Source organism: Hevea brasiliensis, chromosome 7, assembly GCF_030052815.1.
Source record: "Hevea brasiliensis isolate MT/VB/25A 57/8 chromosome 7, ASM3005281v1, whole genome shotgun sequence".
In the NCBI taxonomy this organism is placed as follows: Eukaryota; Viridiplantae; Streptophyta; class Magnoliopsida; order Malpighiales; family Euphorbiaceae; genus Hevea; species Hevea brasiliensis.
In genome coordinates this window covers 15,790,315-15,814,183 of record NC_079499.1, presented here as the reverse complement: position 1 = coordinate 15,814,183, position 23,869 = coordinate 15,790,315, and the positions used below count along the sequence as shown (strand labels likewise).

Here is a 23,869-nt window from a genome sequence, read left to right as displayed (position 1 = left end):
ATTAGAGTATCAGGCAGTACTGATGAATGCGTTTATGCAAGTACAAAGTACACACCTCTTTGGTCCAGAAATACATGGTTCAACATCGGCAAGGTTCAATTGTAGATATGATGAGTACACTCTTTCTTGTTGGGGCTGAAATTATTAGCACAGGAAAAAAGTTCAATAGAAAAAATGAGATAATACTGCAGCTTGCATTGAATACATAGAGTGCGATAACAGGAGACAGGACACATATGAAGAAGAATAAAATATGTTACCTCATTATAGTCAACGAACATCCTATTTGCACGAAGATATGCTTCTATCATTGCCAACTAAAAAAAAAACTATATAACCTCATTTTAAAATGCAAAATTGCAAGAAATACATGTAAAGGTGTGATGTACTCACAGTTTCATCGCTTCTTCCAGTCAATTTTAGATATTGTAAAGTAACATGATCCACAGGGAAGAATCCCATGGTTGCACCATACTCGGGAGACATGTTAGCTATAGTGGCCCTATCAGCCAATGACAGCTCACCCATACCATCCCCTGCAAGAACATACAGACATGAAAATCTTTACCACAGTGATTGACAGATAATTCAATTACGGACGATGAGAATAAGAAGTACCATAAAACTCAACAAATTTGCCAACAACACCATGCTTTCTCAGCATTTGTGTAACGGTCAAAACCAAGTCAGTAGCTGTGACACCATTGCGTAATTTTCCAGATAACTTGAAACCAACAACACCAGGCAACACCATGCTCATGGGCTGTCAATGTCAAAGATTAGCAAAATTAGAAACTAAAATTAAGCACAAAGACCAAATGAATTCAGAGAGTAGAAGTGAGCCAGATGATTAAAAAAGATGTATTGGATGTATTGGACTTACAAGGAATCAAGTCTCTCTCTCTCTCTCTCTCTCTCTCACTCTCTCTCTCTCTCATATTTTGTGGAGTATTAAATAACACTAGAGCACAGGACCAAAATATAAAGAGTAAATATCACACGTGGTCACTCAACTTTATTAGTGTTTCATAAAAGTCATTGAACTTTAATTCCTTTCATATAACCCACTTAATTTTAATTTAATTTTATAAAAATCAATGTAACCGAAAATTAAAATGTTAACCTGTCAACTATTTTACAAATAAAATTACCATATTTTATTAGTTTTGTTATGGAAAGTCAATCACTATGTTATGGAAAGTCAATCACTATATTATTTTTCTGTATATTTTGTATTCTGTATTCCTATTTAGGATTTCTTCCTAATTAGTAGAACACAATTATAGGAATCAATTGTATATATATACCCATGTACAGATTAATTGAAATCAATGAGAATCATCTCTTTCTACATGGTATCAGAGCAGGTCATCAATCTAGGGTGACTATTTGTTCTCACTACCTAGCTCAGGAGAGACCTTGGCCGCCGACCGGCCATTTCAACCCCGATCAACATCGCCAGCGTCGTCTCAACCCCCTCATTCCACCACTGTGTGCTGTTGCCTGATCCAGTATAACCATTAAAGGACCTCTGAGGTTTGGCTCTCAGATCCTATTTTGGTATTTGCTTGATTTGTGATTTTGGGTTATTTTGCTGCTATAAGCACTTTGGATTAGCGTTTCGGTTAGTTTTATTTGTCTCAACAAATGGCAGACAATAAGAATGTTATTTCTGATGTGATTCCGGTGATAACTAAAATCACGGAACACAAACTTAATAGTTCGAATTACCTGGAGTGGAGTAAGACTGTTAGGGTCTATTTGCGTAGCATTGATAAGGATGATCACCTTACTAAAGATCCACCCACTGATGATACACGACAAAGTTGGCTAAGGGAGGATGCTCGGTTATTTTTGCAGCTTTGGAACTCGATTCATAGTGAGGTAATTAGTTTAATTAATCACTGTGAATTTGTTAAGGAATTGATGAATTACTTAGATTTTCTGTATTCTGGTAAAGGGAATATCTCCCGTATTTATGATGTTTGTAAGGCATTCTACCGTGCTGAGAAAGAGGATAAGTCTCTCACGGCTTATTTTATGGATTTTAAACGGGTATATAAGGAACTTAATGTATTGTTGCCTTTTAGTCCTGATGTGAAAGTTCAGCAGGCCCAATAGGAGCAACTGGCTGTTATGAGTTTTCTTGCAGGCCTTCCTTCAGAGTATGAGACTGCTAAATCTCAGATCCTCTCCAGTTCTGAGATTTCCTCTTTGCATGAAACGTTCACACGAGTCATTCGTACAGAGAGTACTCAATCTTCACAGCCTGCCAGTAGTGCTCTTATTAGCCGTAATCCAAATGGACAACAGGGTAATAGAAGAGGAAGTAGAGGAGGAATTACAGGCAACAGAAGTAATCAGCGTAATGAAGAGGCTAGTTCTAATCAAGACTCAAGATGAGTCATTTGTTATTATTGCCATGAGCCTGGCCATACAAAATATAATTGTCCGCAACTTCAGAGAAAAAATCAGCGATCACAGATGGCAAATATGGCATCAGAGAATTCTACAGTATCTTCCTCTGAGAAAACTATTTTGGTATCTGCAGAAGATTTTGCACAATTTTCCCAGTATCAGGCATCTCTAAAGCCTACCAGTTCCCCTGTCACTGCGATTGCTGAGTCAGTTAAATCCACTACATGCCTTTTGTCTTCTTCATCCAAATGGGTTATTGATTCTGGTGCGACAGATCACATGATAGGTAATTCTAGTCTTCTATCTGCTTTTCAGTCTAATCTCACTTCCTCTACTGTTACTTTAGCTGATGGTCCTACTTCTTGTGTCATGGGTTGAATCACAACCCGACTTCGTCAATTTCTTTGTCTTCTGTTTTGTGTCTACCAAAATTCTCTTTTAATCTACTTTCTGTTAGTAAACTTACTCGTACCTTAAATTGTTCTGTTTCCTTTTTTCCTGACCAGTATTTGTTTCAGGATCTTACGACGAAGCAGATTATTGGTAGAGGACGCGAGTCCGGTGGTCTCTACATTCTGGAAAATCATGTACCGCGGTCGCTTGTTTGCTCTAGTACCTTAACACCTCTTGAAGCTCATTGTAGATTGGGTCATCCTTCTTTGTCTACCATGAAGAAGTTGTGTCCTCAATTTCAGTCTTTATCAGTACTAGAATGTGAGTCGTGTCAGTTTGCAAAACATCATCGTTTGCCTTCTGTGTCTAGAGTCAATAAACGGGCTTCATCTCCTTTTGAGTTAGTTCATTCTGATGTTTGGGGTCCTTATTCTGTTACATCTAAAACTGGATTTCGTTATTTTGTTACTTTTGTTGATGATTACTCTCGTGTTACCTGGTTATATTTAATGAAGAATCGTTCTGAGTTGTTTTCTATCTTTTGTTCCTTTTGTAATGAAATCAAAACTCAATTTAATATTTCTGTGCGCATATTAAGAAGTGACAATGCCAAAGAATACTTTTCAGCACAATTTCAGCCTTATATGACACAAAATGTCATTCTTCATCAGTCTTCCTGTGTGGATACCCCATCCCAAAATGGCGTGGCCGAAAGAAAAAATCGTCATCTTCTTGAGGTAACTCGTGCTCTTCTTTTTCAGATGAAAGTACCTAAACACTTTTGGGCGGATGCAGTTTCTACGGCATGTTTTTTGATCAATCGTATGCCGTCTTCTGTCCTTAATGGGGATATTTCTTATACTACTTTGTTTCCTACAAAATCTTTGTTCCCTATTGAACCCCGTATTTTTTATTGTACCTGTTTTGTGCGTGATGTTCGTCCACAGGTTACTAAATTGGATCCAAAATCTCTCAACTGTGTCTTCCTTGGGTACTCCCGGCTCCAAAAAGGGTACCGTTGTTTCTCTCCTACTCTTAATCGTTATCTTGTTTCTGCAGATGTCACATTTTTTGAGTCCACTCTATTTTTTCCTCCATCATCTGTGTATGAGAGTCAAGGGGAGAAGGATGATCTCTTAATATATACTGTCCAACCAATGTCTAGTCCTCTCCCACAGCCTGTTCCTTCTGTCTCTAGACCTACTCGACCTCCCGTTGTTCATGTTTATTCCAGGAGATTGGAGATTCCTGACTCAGATCCTCCACCAGCTACTTCGTTGGGAGATCCTGCACTCATCGATCATGATTCTGATCTAGACTTATCCATTGCTCTTCGTAAAGGTAAACGTTCATGTACTTACCCTATCTCTTCTTTTGTTTCTTATAATCAATTGTCTTCTTGTTTTCGGTGTTTTGTTACTTCTTTAGACTCTGTTCCTATCCCTAATACTGTTGATGAGGCACTGTCTCATCCTGGCTGGTGTGATGCTATGAAAGAGGAAATGGAGGCTTTAGATGCTAATGGTACATGGGAACTATTGCCTTTGCCCACTGGTAAGAAAGCTATTGGTTGCAAATGGGTATATACAGTAAAAGTAAATCCTGATGGTTCTGTGGCTAGATTAAAAGCACGTCTTGTAGCAAAAGGATATGCTCAGACATATGGGGTTGATTACTCTGATACTTTTTCTCCTGTAGCTAAACTTACTTCTATTCGCTTGTTTATCTCTTTAGTAGCTACATATGATTGGCCCCTGCATCAATTGGATATCAAGAATGCTTTCCTTCATGGTGATCTTCAGGAGGAGGTGTATATGGAGCAACCACCTGGGTTTGTTGCTCAGGGGGAGTTGGGTAAAGTTTGTAGGCTTCGGAAGTCTCTTTATGGCTTGAAACAAAGTCCTAGGACATGGTTTGGGAGATTCAATGAAACAGTACAGGAATTTGGTATGCAAAAGAGTAAGTGTGATCACTCAGTATTTTATAGGCAATCTGAGGCTGGTCTAATTCTCTTAGTAGTCTATGTGGATGACATTGTCATCACTGGGAGTGACTCTGCAGGTATTTCATCTCTTAAAACCTTCCTCCAAACTCAGTTTCAGACCAAAGACTTGGGATTGTTAAAATATTTCTTGGGTATCGAAGTTATGAGAAGTAAGAAGGGTATTTTCTTGTCTCAAAGAAAATATGTCCTCGATCTATTGACAGAGACAGGAAAATTAGGTGCTAAGCCTTGAAGCGCACCAATGACTCCAACTTTACAATTGTTAGCAGGGGATAGTGAGTTGTTTGAAGATCCAGAGAGATACAGGAGATTGGTAGGAAAACTGAACTACCTTACAGTCACTCGTCCTGATATTGCTTATGCCGTTGGTGTGGTAAGTCAGTTTATGTCTTCCCCAACTGTTGCTCATTGGAAAGCCTTGGAACAAATCTTGTGTTATCTGAAGGGCGCTCCAGGAAGAGGTTTGCTATATGGTAATCATGGGCATTTGAATGTTGAATGTTTTTCAGATGCCGACTGGGCTGGATCTAAGGTTGACAGGAGGTCAACTACTAGATATTGTGTTTTTATTGGAGGAAATTTGGTGTCTTGGAGAAGCAAGAAGCAGAGTGTAGTTTCTCGATCTAGTGCTGAATCCAAATACAGAGCCATGGCACAATCAGTATGTGAGGTAATGTGGATACTTCAATTACTAGATGAGACAGGTTTTAAGACCTTCCTGCCTGCGAAATTGTAGTATGATAATCAAGCTGCTCTTCATATTGCTTCTAATCCGGTGTTTCATGAGCGGATCAAACATATTGAGATTGATTGTCACTTTATTCGTGAAAAGATTCAACAACAGATCATCTCAACAGGACACATCAAAACTGGAGAGCAGTTAGGAGATATTTTCACAAAAGCTCTGAATGGAGCTAGAATTGACTACATTTGTAACAAGTTGGGCATGATTAACATCTATGCTCCAACTTGAGGGGGAGTGTTATGGAAAGTCAATCACTATGTTATGGAAAGTCAATCACTATATTATTTCTCTGTATATTTTGTATTCTGTATTCCTATTTAGGATTTCTTATTTAGGATTTCTTCCTAATTAGTAGAACACAATTATAGGAATCAATTGTATATATATACCCATGTACAGATTAATTGAAATCAATGAGAATCATCTCTTTCTACAAGTTTCTTAAAAAAAAGGTGCATAAAATGCATCCAGCTACTCCCTCGCCGTCAAACCCCTTCCCTTTCTTTGTTTTTTCTCCACCAGCAATTACTAGTTAAGTAATTTTATTAGTAAAATAGTTGACAAATCAGCAGATTAATATAAAAACTTTTAATTAATGGTCACAGTGAATATTATAAAATTAAATTGAAATTCAATGAGTTTTATGAAAAAAACTAAAGTTTAGTGACTTTTATGAAAACACTTGTAAAGTTGAGTGACCAAATGTAATAATTACCCAAACATAAAAGAATGAGCAAAAGAGAATAAAACAAAAAAGACAAAGAAGTATAAAAATGTCTTTAAATACTTGTGTGATTTGGAGACATATTAAAATCCCCTATGATGGAAAATGTTGTCTTAGAAGATAGAATTGATGAAAAAGTTAACAAAAAGTTGGAGTTCAAAGGACTCCTGCGAGTAAAGGTTTTAGGCTAATTGGCTAAGTAGAAGTAAGACAAAATATATTCATTGTAAATTTTGCTATCATTAAAGGAATTGAGGGAAGGCTAGATTAGACGGATTTTTGTGTCAAAATGCAACCAATTCAAGTATTTAGATTCTATAGGGCTATAAGCAAGCCAAACTATTTGTTAGTTGCTTAAGACTCGGCTCGGTTTGGTTCTTTTTTTTAATGAGCCAAGCTCAAACTCACTAGTATTTTCGTTTACAAGCTTGTGAGCAGGCTCATAAACAAGCTCGTTTAATATGTTCATGAGAAAACTAGTGAACTCATTAAATAGGTTCATGAGCTAACTTGTTCACAAGTTTATTTATATTAATTATTGTATTTCCTAACTTTGCAATTATATTAATTTCATTTATATTTACTTCACAAAATAATATATTAATAAATATTATTAGAAATTATTAACTCCGCCCAAGTAGTTTGCGCTTAGCCGGTCCCAAACCCGAATAAAGGAGAAAGGTTGCGATAGGTGACAACCAGCGTAAAAATTTTGTCACACCTTATGATATGGATTCAAATGATATAAACGTTGGGTGGTCCTATTTGAGTTCATATCATATAGCCGATCCCAAATTTTTGGGATAAAGACTTTGTTGAGTTGAGTGGAGTATTATTAAAAATTATTATATTATTAAGTCATACAAAATATAATTATTTATAATTTAAATTTTATATTTAAATTTTATTTTACATGAAAATTAAGTTATTTTAATAAAGTTAACATGTTAGATGATAATTTTTTTTTTATAATTTTTCAATATATATTTGAATTATAAGAACATATTTAAATTATTTATGAAAAATAAAATTGAATAAAAATATTTAACCATAAAGTAAAACATGACATTTATATTTAATGTTTATTAGATGATTAGAGTATGCAACATAACTAAAAGGGTTATGTTATTTATTATAAATAATAAACTTGTAATTATATATGAATAAATTAATATATTAAGTACATAAAATAATATATAATAATTAAATTTTATGTAAAAAATTAATAATAATCATTTTATTCATATTAAGTTACTAAATAAATTTACACAAAAACAAGAATTAAATAAATCAAAACTACATAACGTTAAGATGATGAGATTTGAACAATAAACCTTTAAAATACATACACATGCACTCTAAACTTTACACATTCAAATGGTTTAAAGTTCAAGTTTATAGAGAGTATTGTTTAGTGTTAAATTTAAACATTAAACTTTTAAAGGTTCAAAGTTTAGAGAGAGAGAGAGAGAGTAATAGGAATAGATAGATAGTGTTAAACCCTAAACTTTAAACCTTTAAAGTTCAAGTTTATAGATAATATTGTTTAGTGTTAAATTTAAACCTTGAACCTTTTAAAGGTTCAAAGTTTAGAGCGAGAGAGAGAGAGAGAGAGAGAGTAATAGGAATAGACTAGAGTTTAACACTATCTATCTATTCCTATTACTCTCTTTCTCTCTCTCTCTAAACTTTGAACCTTTAAAAGGTTCAAAATTTAAATTTAACACTAAACAATACTCTCTATAAACTTGAAGTTTAAAGGTTTAAAGTTAGAGTTTAACACTATCTATCTATTCCTATTACTCTCTCTCTCTCTCTAAATTTTAAATCTTTAAAGCTCAAGTTTATAGAGAGTATTGTTTAGTGTTAAATTTAAACCTTAAACCTTTTAAAGGTTCAAAGTTTAGAGAGAGAGAGAGAGAGAGAGAGTAATAGGAACAGATAGATAGTGTTAAACTCTAAACTTTAAACCTTCTCTCTATTACTATTACTATCTCTCTCCTAAATTTTGAACCTTTAAAGGGTTCAAGTTTTAAATTTAATAGTAAACTAAATGGTTTAAAGTTCAAGTTTAACACTATCTATCTATTCCTATTACTCTCTCTCTCTCTCTCTCTCTAAACTTTGAACCTTTAAAAGGTTCAAGGTTTAAATTTAACACTAAACAATACTCTCTATTACTATTACCATCTCTCTCCTAAATTTTGAACCTTTAAAGGGTTTAAGGTTTAAATTTAACAGTAAACTATCTAAAACTCTCTCTCTCTCTCTCTCTCTCTCTCTCTCTTTAAACTTTGAACCTTTAAAAGGTTTAAAGTTTAAGTTTAACCATAATTATTAAAGGCTCAAGGTGTGCACCTAATCGAGGTGAAGCGCAAAATAAAAAATATATATATATAAAAATAAATTACATTAGCACTATAAATTTAATTAATATAATATTAATTACATATATTTTTATATGTAATATATTATTTTTTTTTCTTTGACTTGTATGAGTGAAAAATTATCATTAAAATACATTATATTAATTTTATTTTTAATCAAATATAATATTAAAATGATAATATTAATATTTTTATTGTATTAAAATTTTAATTTTTACTATATATTTAATTTAATAATATCTTACTAAACATAATTTAAAATTATTTAAATTGAATCTTATAAAGTTATTATGAATAATTATATATTCAATATAAAAAAAAATTACATTTAATAGTTAATTTATGAAAAATACATTAAAAAAAAAAACCTTAATAACATCAACCCACTATCATTTACTGAAGAAAAGTACACTTGGCACTTTGCATGTTATCATTAAAACCCTACACTGCAGAAAAAAGAAAAAGAAAAACAGAATATCTCTTTACTTAGCAAAAAAAAGAACAAGAGCAGAGGATCACATCTTCAAGAGAGAAGCAGAAAGAAAAGCAAAGGAGCAAGATCACTTCTTCAAGACAGAAGCAAGAAAAGAAAAAGGCCAGATCACGTCTTCAAGAAGAAGCAAAAAAGCAAGAAGAAAAAAAAAAAAAAAAAGAAGAAGAAAAAGAAAAATTGGTTTCTTTGCCTGGTGTAGCAGCAGCTGGAGCTCTTCTTCTTCTTCTTCACTTCTTTTTCCCCGATGGTCTGGCTACTGGTTAAATAGACCTAAAAGATGGGTTTCTTCTCCTGGTGTAATTGAGGCGCACCTTGCGCCTTGGTAAACCTCAGCCACTTAGGGCATGCCCTTAATAACTATGAGTTTAACACTAGATTATCTAACTACTACTACTACTCTCTCTCTCTCTCTCTAAACTTTCAACCATTATAAGATTATGATTTAAGTTTAACACCAAGATATCTAACCATTACTATTACTCTCTCTGGACCTTGAACATTTAAAAGGTTAAGATTTGAGTTAACCACTACAATTTCTCTTTATGTATGTTTATCTCATTTAAAGTTAAGATTTGAATTACATAATATAAATTTTAATTCTCAATTATGTAATCCCTAATAACTAAATAAACTATATAGGAAAATATTGTATAATGTGTTAAATGTGTTTAGACTACAAAGAGTTAAATATTAAAAGTATATATATTATAATATATTTGTATGTATTAAAATAATGAAATTGGATTTTTCTTTAAATCTAATTGTATATGTGATTAAAGTTTCTAATTAACATATTGTTCTTAATCATTGAGCTAATAAGTGTTAATAATTAAATATTACAATTAATCATATGTATAATAAATAATAATAAATTTCAAATCTTAAAATTATTTTTAAAATAATAAAATAATTAATATATTAATAACATATAATAACTTTTATTTGTACCATTAAGTAATTTTTAAAATAAAACATATTTGCCAAAAAACTCAAAAAAGTCTAAAAACATAAAATAACATAAAATTAGATGAAGAGCACTTCCACAACCAAACTATAAATATTTTAATGATTTTAATTAATAAATATATATATAAATATAAAATTTTTAATCAAATTTAAATCATAAAAATCTATAAGTATTATAATAAATATTATAAAATTTTCATTCTACATTATAGTATCTTATCAAGTCTTTATTATGATAGACTATTTATATGAAATGAAAATTTAAATTAATAGTAATAAAAAAAATAATTAAATAATTAATAAATATTAAAAAAGAAAAAGAAGAAGTTGCAAGCATAGTTATTCAAGGCTCAAGGCGCACTAAGGCGCCAAGGGGTCCTGGAGCCTAGGCGCACGCCTGAGCGAGATGAGTCGCAAAACAAAAAAATAAAAATAAAAGTAAAATAAATATGAATATTCCATCAAACTTCAAATAAGATAAAACTAAAAATAATAATAACCAATAAACATTCAAGTACTAAATTATTAAAACTTTAATAGTTTTTTAATCTTTCATAACTAAAATTAAGAAATTATAAAATAACTATATCTTCTTCATCTTTTTCTACAGCTTCATCCTCTTAATATTCATCTTCAAAATCAATATCTTCATCATTTCCCTTACCTTTAAGAACTAAAGGAGTATTAACTTTTTTTTTTTTTAAAAGATAATGAGTGGTAGTATTTATAATGAAAAAATGAGAGTTTTATAATCCTGAGTATGTTAGTTTGATGAGATTTTGGTGACTAGTTATCACCAACGATACTAATTTTGAAAACTTCTAGATCAACAAATTTCGAGTTGGGTGGTAGTGTTTTTTGTCAATGGAAGTACTCGCCGAATGGAGAAATAAAAAAGGCGCGCCTTTTTAGCCTTGTGTCTGCGCACGCCTAGGCTCATAAGGCGAGGACCTGGTGAATGTTGCCCGCCTTTCTCCTGTAGAGGCGCTAGGATTGGAGCCTGGAGCCTGAAGTGCGCCTTTAATAACTATGATTGCAAGGACTCCATATTGAAAAATTTTCTTTTATTTTCTTTTAGTTTGGGCATGCGGGTTAGATTGGTTGTACCATAGGGATTTGACTTATTATGGGAAGATTCATATAATTTTATACAAAAATATATATTAGAAATTGGAAAAATATATATGGAAACCTTCCTGTGGCTTTGTGAAATGCTAGTGGTTTGTATTGGGAGAGCCTATAATGATTGATGAGATGCCAATGCTCCTTCGACTGTGTGCATCTCTAAATGTAGCTATTCCCACATTGGTTAGAAAGGCTAAGGAGCACACATGGCTTCCCTATAAAAGGAAAGCACCCCCTCCTAAGTCCAAACATTTCAATTATGTTGTTGCAATTCCCCGCAAGTTTAATTTATTTAGTTTAATATTTTAAATTGAAAGTATAATTTAATTTAAATTAAAATTTTAATTTATTATGATAACATTAGCAAGTTTGATTAGAGCTCTAAACAAGCTAAGTTCGAGCTCAACTTGTTTATAATATAAATAGCTTGATACGAGTCTAGCACAAATCGAGCTCGACTTTAATATATTTATAACGAGACGAGCTCGAATTGTAATATTAAATTTTGAGCCCAAAAAAATAGAATGGGCCAAGCTTGAGTTATTCAAAGCTAGATTCAGCTCAGTTCATTTACACCCCTAAGGTTTTATCATCCAGAAAACAAAGCAATAGATGAGAACGTAATACATAGGATCAGGATGGATGAAATGGAAAAGCGTGACGGGTGTGCTACATGACTATATAATCCCTGACAAAGTGAAAGATAAGTTCTAAAGAATTGTCATCAAGCTAGTTATACTGTATGAGAGTCAGTATTAGGAATCAAAGGTATAACATATCTATAAAAAGAGTATGATAAAAATGCAGATGTTAAGATGAATGTTTAATATTATAATAATAGATAAAATTAGGAATGAGGTCATCCGCCAAAGAATACATGAAGCACACATTGAAAATAAAATGTGAGAGAATCAATTAAAATAATTTGGTCATGTTCAACATAGAGTAACGAATACCCCAATATGGAATTGTGATAAGTTAGTAGCAGAAGGAGAGGAGAAAGTGAGACTAAAAATGACATTGAGGGCAATAGTATCAAAAGATGTACAATTTTTGAATATTGATGAGGAATTAACCTCAAAAAAAAAACTGAATGACGAAAAATGATCAATATAACTATGCATAACTAGATTTGAGATTAAGAGTCGGTTGTAGTTGTTATTGTTGTTGCTATAGTAACCAGAAACTAACAATGTTCTTTAATTAAAAGGAAAATGTATTTGAGAATGCACTGCATGCAAATAAACAGTACTAAAGCATCATGGGCAACCAATTGCTATATGAGTTGATTAGAATGTGCAATTGAACAACATAAACTCGTGCCATTTGCATTCACATCCCCATCATTCTAAAGAAGCGAGATATAAAAATGAGCTCCCACTTTTTGTTTAGCCCATTTCAATCTTGATAATAAATAAAAGAGAATAATTATTCGCTTATTCCATAGAATATTTGCATTAGTTACCTGGCCAAGCATTGCAGCTTCTACTTCAATACCTCCAACTCCCCAACCAGCAACTCCTAATCCATCAATCATGGTTGTATGAGAATCAGTTCCAACCACACTATCAGGGTAGAGTATGCCATCAGTGTTGAAAACAACCCGTCCAAGGTATTCAAGATTCACCTGAAATTTGAAATATGTCAAATTATGCCAAGCCAAATCCATCAAAAATTGAAAACTAAAGACCACCTATGAAAATTGAAAAGTAACAAGTACGTTTCACCAACGTATCAACTAATAATAAGCATTTACTTTAGGCCTCGTTTGGTTCACCAAAAATTAATCCAGAAATGGGAAAGATTCCCTTTATGGATGTTTGAAAACTTATTTTTTTCATTCCCATTCTCACAAGCTAGGGAATCTGATTCCCACAACTAAAAGAATGATCATTCCTCTTTTCAACCTAGGAATCAAAACACATAAATGGAAATGATTATCTTGTTCAAGACTAAATACTCAATCTTAATCATACCTTTATTAGGATGTTTCAATTTTTATATTTTCATATTATTCATTAAAATAAAAAATATAAAAAATTATATTTGTATATTTCAAATAATTAATTAAAAATAAAACTTATAATTATAATAATTAAAATATTTTTATATTTCAAATAATTAATTATAATTATAATTATAAAATTATAATAAATAAAATAATTATAATAACTAAAATATAAAACTATTATTTTTATATTTTCATATAAATAATTAAAATTAAAAATTATAATTATAATTAATTATACCTAATTAGAATGAAAAACAGTAAAAATCTAATTTTTACATTTTCACATAATTGATTAAAATAAAAATTTTGAATATAATTAACTTTAATTATTTAAAGTAAAAGGATAAAATATCTTATTTTTATTTTTACTTATAATTAAATAAAATTGAAAAATTATAATTATGATTAATTCAAATTAAAAAATATTATTTTTATATTCTCTTATGATAATTAAAATTAAAAATCTAAAAAAAATAGTTTTAAGTTGGTTTTCATTCAAGTGCAAAATAAGTTCAATTTTGATTCTACAGTTTCTATATGCTAATCAAATATCTTGAAAAGAAATTTGACTCCAAATCCGTAGTGAACCAAATATAAATGGAAATTTACTATTCCGTTTCCCATTCCGCTCAATTCCGATTCCAATACTGATTCCGATTTCAATGTGCAAAACCAAACGGACCCTAAATGTAAATGACAGCCAACTAATAATATTGCAGCATTCCCATTCCAAATCATACCTGATGCACAATACCAGAACCTGGAGGAACTACAAGCATATTATGGAAAGCATTTGATTCCCTTTTTACATTAGTTTTAGATGAATTGATGAAACATATACAAGAGAGTATTCCTTGATGCATGATGTTTGCGGATGATATTGTTCTGATAGATGAGACACGAGAAAGAGTCAATAGAAAGCTAGAGCTTTAGAGAAATACTCTAGAGTCAAAAGGGTTTTAAGTTAAGTAGAACGAAAACAGAATACATGCATTGCAAGTTCAGTGAAGGCCAAACTGGTGATAGGGAATGAGTTAGCTTGAATGAAGTGTTACTGTCCCAAAGTAATCACTTTAAATATCTAGGCTCAGTCCTTCAAGTAGATGGGGGATGTGAGGAGGATGTTAGTCACAGGATTAAAGCCGGATGATTAGAGTGGAGACGTGCCACGGGAATTTTATGTGATCGTAAAATTCCCAATAAGTTGAAAGAAAAATTTTACTGTACAGCCATACGACCGGCCATGTTATATGGTAGTAAGTGTTGGGCACTGAAAGAGTCGTATGCGTCTAAAATAAGAGTTGCAGAGACGAGAATGTTAATATGGATGAGTGGCCATACTAGACTAGATAAAGTCCGTAATGAGAGTATTAGAGAAAAGGTAGGAGTGGTGCCAATTGGAAATAAGTTGAGAGAAGGGAGATTGAGGTGGTTTGGTCATGTAAAGCGTAGACATACGGAGGCTCCAGTTAGACAAGTAGAGCACTTTAGGTTAGAGGATAAAAAGGAAAAAGGGGTAGACCTAAATTAGCTTGGAGGAGAGTAGTACAACATGACCTAGAAGTATTACATATTTCTGATGATCTAACCCAAAATCGTTTAGAGTGGAGAAAGCGAATCCATATAGCCAACCCCAAATTTTTTAGATAAAGGCTTGGTTTGAGTTTGAGCGAGTTAAGAAAAGCAAATCTCTCCTTGTTCCTCTGAAATTCAAGCTCTATATTTGCCTCCACAGCATTTTCTCTTCGTGCCACATCAACTTGAACTGAATGATCAATAATCAAATGTACAGGAACCTGCAAAACAATTGTCAAAAAGTAATATAAATAAATAAAAAGGGGCAGTGTAACATAAAATAAATCAAATAATTTGATATCCATAAGCAAGTGTATTAGGATAACCACTCCAATGGCATTGACAAACACATAATAAATTATCAATCAAAAGGTTGAAGATGAATAGCAATCCATGTATTCTAGTTAGAAGATCTTGTGAGATGTAAACCATAGATAACATGAAGATGCCTAAATGATCGAAAATACAAAACTCTTGTTCTTTTGCACGCTTTTCCAATTTTTTTAACTGATTCTTTCAATTTCATCAATTAGTACCTAAAACTTTGAGATACTTCTTTCAATTTCAACTACCAACTTAATGTGTGGTCAATTGACCTAAAAATCCAAAACGTCTCTCACATTATCAAGTTTAGCTAATTTTTTAATTTTAATTTGAACCTTTTACATTTATATCAATTTTAACAATTATACGCATACTGACAAATAAAAAAAATTAAAATTGAATGCATAAAATTATTATTTTAATTAGTTTATAGTTTTATCTATTAAAGTTTGATTGCTAAAATTGATACAAATGCAAAAACAAATTACAACACAAATTGCTAAAATTTATAAGCGAGCGAAGGTTTTATTTTTTTTTTTCCTTGTTTGTAAATTAACAAACCTTATGCCGACAAAGGATATGATTGCTAAAATTAAAAGAAGGGTCAAAGTTTCAAGCAATAATAATAATAATAATAATAATAATAATAATAATAATAATAATAATAATAATAATAATAATAACAGTGTTATCAAAGGCGAGGCGAGGCGAGGCACCCCTCTATCGCCTTGACTGGAACGGTTGGCTGGTCTTTGGGGAGGCGACGCAAGCGAGAGGCGACGTCTCATCAAAGCAACGATAAGTTTTTTTTTTTTTTTAATGAAAAAACTAATAAACCTGGTTCCAACAAAAGAGCCGCACCACGAAGACAGCAGGAGCCACTCTCTTCCTCAACCTCACTCTCACGACAGAGACAGAACAGGTACGCCCTCTCTCTCTTATCTTCTTTCCTCTTATTAAAAATCATTATCTTGCAATAATATATTTAGAAAACTTATTATAACATTAAATAAAGCTAAAGTGCGTTGATGCTCACGACAATCACAGAATTCACTATGAGTTTCCAAATGTTGATCTATTGTGAAAACCCATATATATTTATTATTTATTATTATTTTATCTTAATTAGCTAACAATAATTTAATATATTTATAAAAAATATATATATATATTTTATTAGATGGTCTGCTTATTTATTTTTAGATATATATATTATTTTTGAAATTAAATATATATCTGCAATCTGAACAACCCAGTTCAATAATAACTCTATTTCTATTCTACACCTAATAGAACTCTTGAAATATATATATACCCTAATCATCTTTTCTGCTAAACTTTGCTCTCAAAACCTGTTTGTCACCTCCTTTTCCTACCAAATACTCTCAACAGGTACTTTCATAATCTTTTAATTATTGTTATACGTATATATATAAAATAATCTGATGTGCGCAGATAATTCTTAAATTTTTATTTCTCAATTTATCACCTTTGATTATGTTTTCAAAATAAAAATTCTCGTTCTTTGATCAATAATGGGTGAATTTGATTTTATTCTCTCCTTACAACTACTCTATAAATTTATTTTCTTCTCTTTGACTATTGGTACTGAATTGGTTTAATAATAATTAATGTGAGACAAAAACTTTAAATATATATATATATATATATATATATATATATATATATATATATATATATATATATATATATATATATAGTTGGCTTCTATGCGTGAAGCGTGCGTCCTGCGTCCCGCGTCCCTGTTCATTCCTGCGCGTGTATATATATATATATATATATATATATATATATATATATATATATATATATATATATATAAATATAAATATAAATCATTTTATTTTATTGTTATTTGATATTTCTCTTTGATACTTTGGGTGTGTAGGAGATTCGAATATTCAATCAGTCAATTGAAATTGTCTCTCTTCCATTGAAAATAACTATTGTCTTGGAGGTTCCAGGTGAGTGGTAATTATAGTGTATGGCACCGTTTTTGTCCCTTTTAAAATTTCTTAGCATTAAGTTTGTTATTAAATAAAATTTTAAATTAATATTTTAACAATGATTTTATATGTGATTTTCTATAGTTTTATTTTATTATTAAATTTTATTTCAATTTTGATTAAATAATTGATTTTGCTAACTATCTCTGCATTAGACCCATTAGGATTCCGGGAACAGGCCTTTAATGTATTTATATTGATTGATATTTGACTATAAAATTTACTGATGTGTTACTGAATTGATTTGAGATTGATTTGATTTTATTGAATTGAACAATCATTGGTTCTATATTTTAATAGTTGTTTGATTGGAAAACATATGGTTCTTCAACTCCAAACCTACAAAAGTTTGTTGTAAAGGTTCTGAGTCTCACATGTAGTGCAAGTGGTTGAGAAAGAAATTGGAGTGTATTTGAGTATGTAAGTAATAAAAAAACATTGTTCTACAGAATAACTTTACAAATGCCCATTTGAATACCATAGGTAAGCAATTACAAAAAATGGAACAAAACCAACAGGCTACAGTTTCCCAAATTGAAATTAAGCCGGATACAAAATTGAAAAACCCAATCTTCAAACTATTCCAAGTTTCCAAAAACAGTCAAAAAGATTTACAAAACAACAACAATTCTGAATTCATCCAAGCTTTGAGAGACATGAAGACTAGGCTAGAAGCTTCGACTTCTACTCCAGTAGCACCTGAAACACCTCAAACCTCCCAAAGGAGTGTCAATATAATTGAGGAAGATTCAGATTCAAATGTCCAAAGCCAAGAAAACCAGCCCATCCAAACTGAAAAAATTCAGTCTTCAAAACCTTTACAAATCAATAGACTTTATTGACCGCAGGTAGCAACTCCTCTCCCAATAACAGCTCCAAACTTAGGCATAGAAAATAGATCTGAAATCCTAACCCAGTCTAAATTCAATGCCTCTACTGTCTATGAATGGAACATAGATGGAATGTCTGAATACAACATCTTGAATTTGCTCCAGCAAATGACCATGGCAGTAAATGCTTACAAAACCCAAACTGGAACCCCAGACAGAGCTATTGCTGAACTCCTCATTGCAGGATTCTCAAGACAGCTCAAAGGATGGTGGGATTATCATCTCATGAACCTACGAAAATCTGAGATTCAAGAATCCATACAAACTCAAGAAGATAGCGTGCCAATTCATGATGAGTTAGGCCAACCAATCCCAGATGCAGTAGCCACCTTGATTGTAACGATTTCCTTACATTTCGTAGGTGACCCATCCCATCTTAAGGATAAAAATGCCGAACTCCTTTCAAATCCTAGATGCAAAAAACTGAGTGATTTTCAGTATTACAAAAACACTTTTCTTACTAGGGTAATGCTTAGAGAAGATTCTAATCAGCCCTTTTGGAAAGAGAAATTCCTTGCTGGACTTCCGATCCTTTTAGGAGAAACGATTAGGAATAAAATTAAGGAAGCATTTGGAAATCAAATCCCGTATGATAAATTAACCTATGGTGAACTAGTCAGTCTCACTCAAAAAGAAGGTTTAAAGATCTGTCAGGATTTGAAATTACAAAAACATCTCAAATGGGAAATGAGAAAAACTCGCCAAGAGTTAGGATCTTTTTGCAAATAATTTGAAATAGGAACCAAAAACCCTACTCTAGATCGTGGAGGAAGTTGTAGCAGAAAACCTTACAAAAAATCATCCCAAAAATACAAAAACTCTTCAAAACCAGAAAAAGATTCCTATTAAAAAAAACTTCAAAAAAAGACTAGTAAACCTAGTCCTCAATCCAAATCAAAGATCAAAAATTTAACTTGCTACAAATGTGGTAACAAAGGCCACACTACAAATTTTTGCAAATTGAACAAAAAATTTCATGAGTTACAATTACAAGAAGAAGTTATTAATAAGATAACTGCTCTTTTAATTGAAACCGAAAGTGAGTCCAGTAATTCTGAACCCACAGAAAATGAAGAAGGTTTGCAAATTGATGAATTAATCACAAGTTCATCATCCAATTCTGATTCCGAAATAGAAAATGAACTGTTTATAAAACCAAAATTGAAAATCAATGTTCTTTCAAAAGACCAGAAGTTACTCTTAGAAATCCTTACACAGGTTGAAGATTCTCAACTACAAAAGAAATTTTTAGGAAAACTTTTAAAAACCTTTGAAGAACAACCAATGCAAAAACCTTCTATTCTGCCCTCTATTGCAAAAAACACATATGACCTTATGGCCATGTTGGATAGGAAGAAGACTTCAAAACAACCAACTGTTTCAGTCCAAAGGCTTCAGGAAGAAATAAAAGCTATTAAGATTGAGCTTAATGAGCTTAAGGAAAAACAGGCACAGGACTCGGAAACACTTCAAAAATTACTTTCAAAACAAATCAATGAAGAAGTCAAAGAAGAAGATGAAGAAAATACTTTAGAAATTCAAAATCTTGAAAAACCTACAAAAGAATCTCTTCATCCTTAATAAGATTTCTTCCAGAAAATATTTGATTCGAATTTCTATAGTTTTTTCAAAAGATTTCAAGATTGATACAATTGCCTTGTTTGATACAGGTGCAGATTTAAATGTATTAAAGAATGCATTGTTCTAAAGAAATTTCAAGAAAAAACTACTGAAAACCTTTCAGCTGCAAACAATTCCAAAATCAAAATTAATTACAAAACAGAGGCTTCAATAGCCAATTCAAATCTTCTTCTAAAAACTTCATTTGTTTTAATAAAAGATATCAGTCATAGTGTCATTTTAGGGACGTCTTTCATCAATTTGATTAATTCCTACAAAGTCAACTATGATAGTATTTCTTTTAAAACAAAAAATCAAAATATTGTTTTTCCTTCTGTTGAAAAACCCAAAACAAAGAATTTGAACATCATAAAGGCTTATTCCATTTTTGAGAATCAAATAAATGTTTTGAAACAGAAAACAAGACAACATTTACAAAAAGAAATTTCATTAAACAAGCTTGTTTTCAAAAATCAATTTTTTGATTACTGCTTATTACAAACTAACCCTTGTGAGTTTTTGCAGATGGCAGAATCATCCAACAATGGCAATTTAGTCCACTTTGGACCAATAGTCCTCTTCAAAACTCCTGCTCAAAAATTCTAAATTAATGTAGCCAGAACTGCATTTGTTCTCACGGAAAGGCTCTGATACCAAGGACGCACCGGGATCGAAAGGGGGATGAGCTAACAGGCAAGAAGCAACAATCTAGATCTTGAACAATATATAAATAACTAAAGAAATAAACAAAATGTACAAGAAAGGGAAATCTTCAGAAATGAAAATTAAGTTTGTAAATTAAAGATTAAATATATACTTAAAAAAAACAAAAATTAAACTTGAAATTTAAATATGAATATACATGTATATATTCAATAGGCGGCAGAGCCAGTTCGTTATGAATATACGTATATTTATGCAGATCAGGCGGTTGATCCGACCATATGCATGCTAAAGAAATAAATTTGAAATTTTGTAAAAGAAATTGAAGAAAACTTACTTCAAAATCTTATAAATTTTTTAAGATTTGTACAAAAGTTTTGGAGATTTAATTCCGGGTAGGACTTACAAAGGTTGCTCAACACATGAGCTTCCTAAGATCTACTACAAGGAAGTTACAAGGTTTGTAGGTGAGGTAGAGGTAGGGCAGGATGGGAAGTGAATCAACCTTCTTGCTCCTTTCTTCACCTCGGGGTGAAACTCTTTCAGGACCTTCTTCGGATTCTCTCGGCTTTAAAAGCTTGAAGGGGAGAAGCTTGGGCTCAAGAGGCTTGAAGAATGGTTTGAAGTGGTTTCCCTTTGCCTTGGGTGAGTGCCTCCTTATATAGAAATGTCCAGGGGTAGTTTTGTAATTTTGTAGTGTCTACCACTTGATGCCTTCACGTGTGAACAGTGCTTCTTGTCTCCTTCACATGCGAATAGTAGAAAGTGAACAGTACAAGATATGACAGGTGAACAGTATCCTGTCTGGTTTTGAAATAAAGGAAGAGAATATTACAAAAGTAAAAAATGATTACAAAGATTAAAATAAAGGAAAATGAAAAGAAAAAGGATAATTTTACCGTCATAAATTTCTTTTGCCGGTCTTAAATTTTTTCTTTTTCTTTTTTTTTTCTTTTTTTTTTATGGAGTGGAGCTGGGATCACTCTTTTATCCTTCCATCATGTTTTGTAAGTTGTGCCATGTCTCCTCGTCGTCACTTGTTTCGTCATCTGACGAGACAGAAGATAAGTCGTACTGACTTTCATACTGAACCATGTAATTTTCATACCGTGTTTCAATATGAAAGGGTTTTGGACCTGGCAAATGTTCATAATGAACAAATATCCGAGAATATGTGCCCGTATGGATTAGTGCATATTCTGGATATCGGTGTTTTCGCCAATTTTCGACGACTGTCTTTGCTCGCCATTTGTTGAGTTGGACGAAATAGTCTTCATGATTGCATGGCCAATCCGGAAGATGATAGAGAGGAGGAAGTTTTGTATCCAGGTAGAAGTAATGGATTGCTTGTTGTAGTTCTCCATTTGCTAATACTTCTGGAGGTGCTGAAATAATTTGTATGTTTACTGATTTTTGGAAGAATAATAGTCTTCTTACTTCTTGAAGGACTTTATTTTCCAAAAACCTTTTCATTTCACAAGCAGATCTTGTGACTTAGACTCCAGCTAACATACCCCATTTGAATAGTTTTCTAGCGTCTAGATATCGGGTTCCAGACATCTGAGCGGTTTTGAAGCGAGGGATGCTGAAATCTATGCTGTGTTCACAGTCTGGATAGCACAGAAGATATCGGTTAGGATGTTCCAGAGTGCAATGAAAACAGGGTTTTAAATAGTACTCCCATTCCCATGACCATCCATTGTGACCTTGCTGATTGCTTTTTATAAAATCGAGACATTTTTGAAGAACATCCAGCTGTTCTTTGGTTCTGGACTGGATGATGTTTTGTAGAATCCGCTCGCGGATCTCTTGAGGAAGACCGTTGAGAACTTGTTGCCTGAATTTCTTTGAAAGACCACGGGTTTGGAAATGTTCTAAGGACCTATTGGCACCAAGTAAAGCAAAAAGGACTTCACTGTGGTGATAATTCTTCACATTGACCAGTGGGGCCAATGGTAATTTTACACTAGAATCCGGTGGGGAATCCTAGGCCTTCAATCCTTCGCTTTTGTATTCTTACACTAGAATCCAGTGGGGATCCTAGGCCTTCAAATTCCTGTTTTTGTAATTCAAGGTGATGATTTTGGTTAGAAGTGGATGGATCTGATGGACTAATTCTTGATGTAATGGATTTGTATAAAATTTGGTTTTGTAAAAACTCAATGAATGATTGAGCTACCATGATATGATCCTCATAATATTTAATTCTGTTAAGGAGGTCAGCCACATATTTATTAGCTTCCTCGAACTCAATACAAAGTGCATTGAGAGCTGTTACTCCCAACTTTTTGTTTTGTATTAAAGTCCAAAGATTGTCTAATAAACATTGGTGCCTTTCAGTGGGAACAAATGCAGTTCTGGCTACATTAATTCAGAATTTTTTAGCAGGAGTTTTGGAAAGGACTATTGGTCCAAAGTGGACTAAATCACCATTGTTGGATGATTCTGCCATCTGCAAAAACTCACAAGAGTTAGTTTGTAATAAGCAGTAATCAAAAAATTGATTTTTGAAAACAAGCTTGTTTAATGAAATTTCTTTTTGTAAATGTTGTCTTGTTTCCTGCTCCAAAATATTTATTTGATTATCAAAAATGGAATAAGCCTTTATGATGTTCAAATTCTTTATTTTGGGTTTTTCAACAGAAGGAAAAACAAGATTTTGATATTTTGTTTTAAAAGAAATACTATCATAGTTGACTTTGTAGGGAGTAATCAAATTGATGAAAGGCGTCCCTAAAATGACACTATGACTGATATCTTTTATTAAAACAAATGAAATTTTTACAAGAAGATTTGAATTGGCTATTGAAGCCTCTGTTTTGTAATTAATTTTGATTTTGGAATTGTTTGCAGCTAAAAGGTTTTCAGTAGTTTTTTCTTGGAATTTCTTTAGAACAATGCCTTCTTTAATACAATTTAAATCTGCACCTGTATCAAACAAGGCAATTGTATCAATCTTGAAATCTTTTGAAAAAATTATAGAAATTCGAATCAAATATTTTCTGGAAGAAATCTCATTAAGGATGAAGAGAAATTCTTTTGTACGTTTTTCAAGATTTTGAATTTCTAAAGTATTTTCTTCATCTTCTTCTTTGACTTCTTCATTGATTTGTTTTGAAAGCAATTTTTGAAGTGTTTCTGAGTCCTGTGCCTGTTTTTCCTTAAGCTCATTAAGCTCAATCTTAACAGCTTTTATTTCTTCCTTGAGGCTTTGGACTGAAACAGTTGGTTGTTTTGAAGTCTTCTTCCTACCCAACATGGCCGTAAGGTCATATGTTTTTTTTGCAATAGAGGGCAGAATAGAAGGTTTTTGCATTGGTTGTTCTTTAAAGGTTTTTAAAAGTTTTCCTAAAAATTCCTTTTGTAGTTGAGAATCTTCAATCTGTGTAAGGATTTTTAAGAGTAACTTCTGGTCTTTTGAAAGAACATTGATTTTCAATTTTTGTTTTGTAAACAGTTCATTTTCTATTTCGGAATTAGAACTGGATGATGAACTTGTGATT

At 32.0% G+C, this 23,869-nt stretch overlaps 1 pseudogene; it reads right to left on the bottom strand.

Moving 5' to 3' along the window:
- The window catches only part of LOC110663177 (aconitate hydratase, cytoplasmic-like), a 73,850-nt pseudogene that overhangs the window by 4,494 nt on the left and 45,487 nt on the right, over positions 1-23,869 (bottom strand).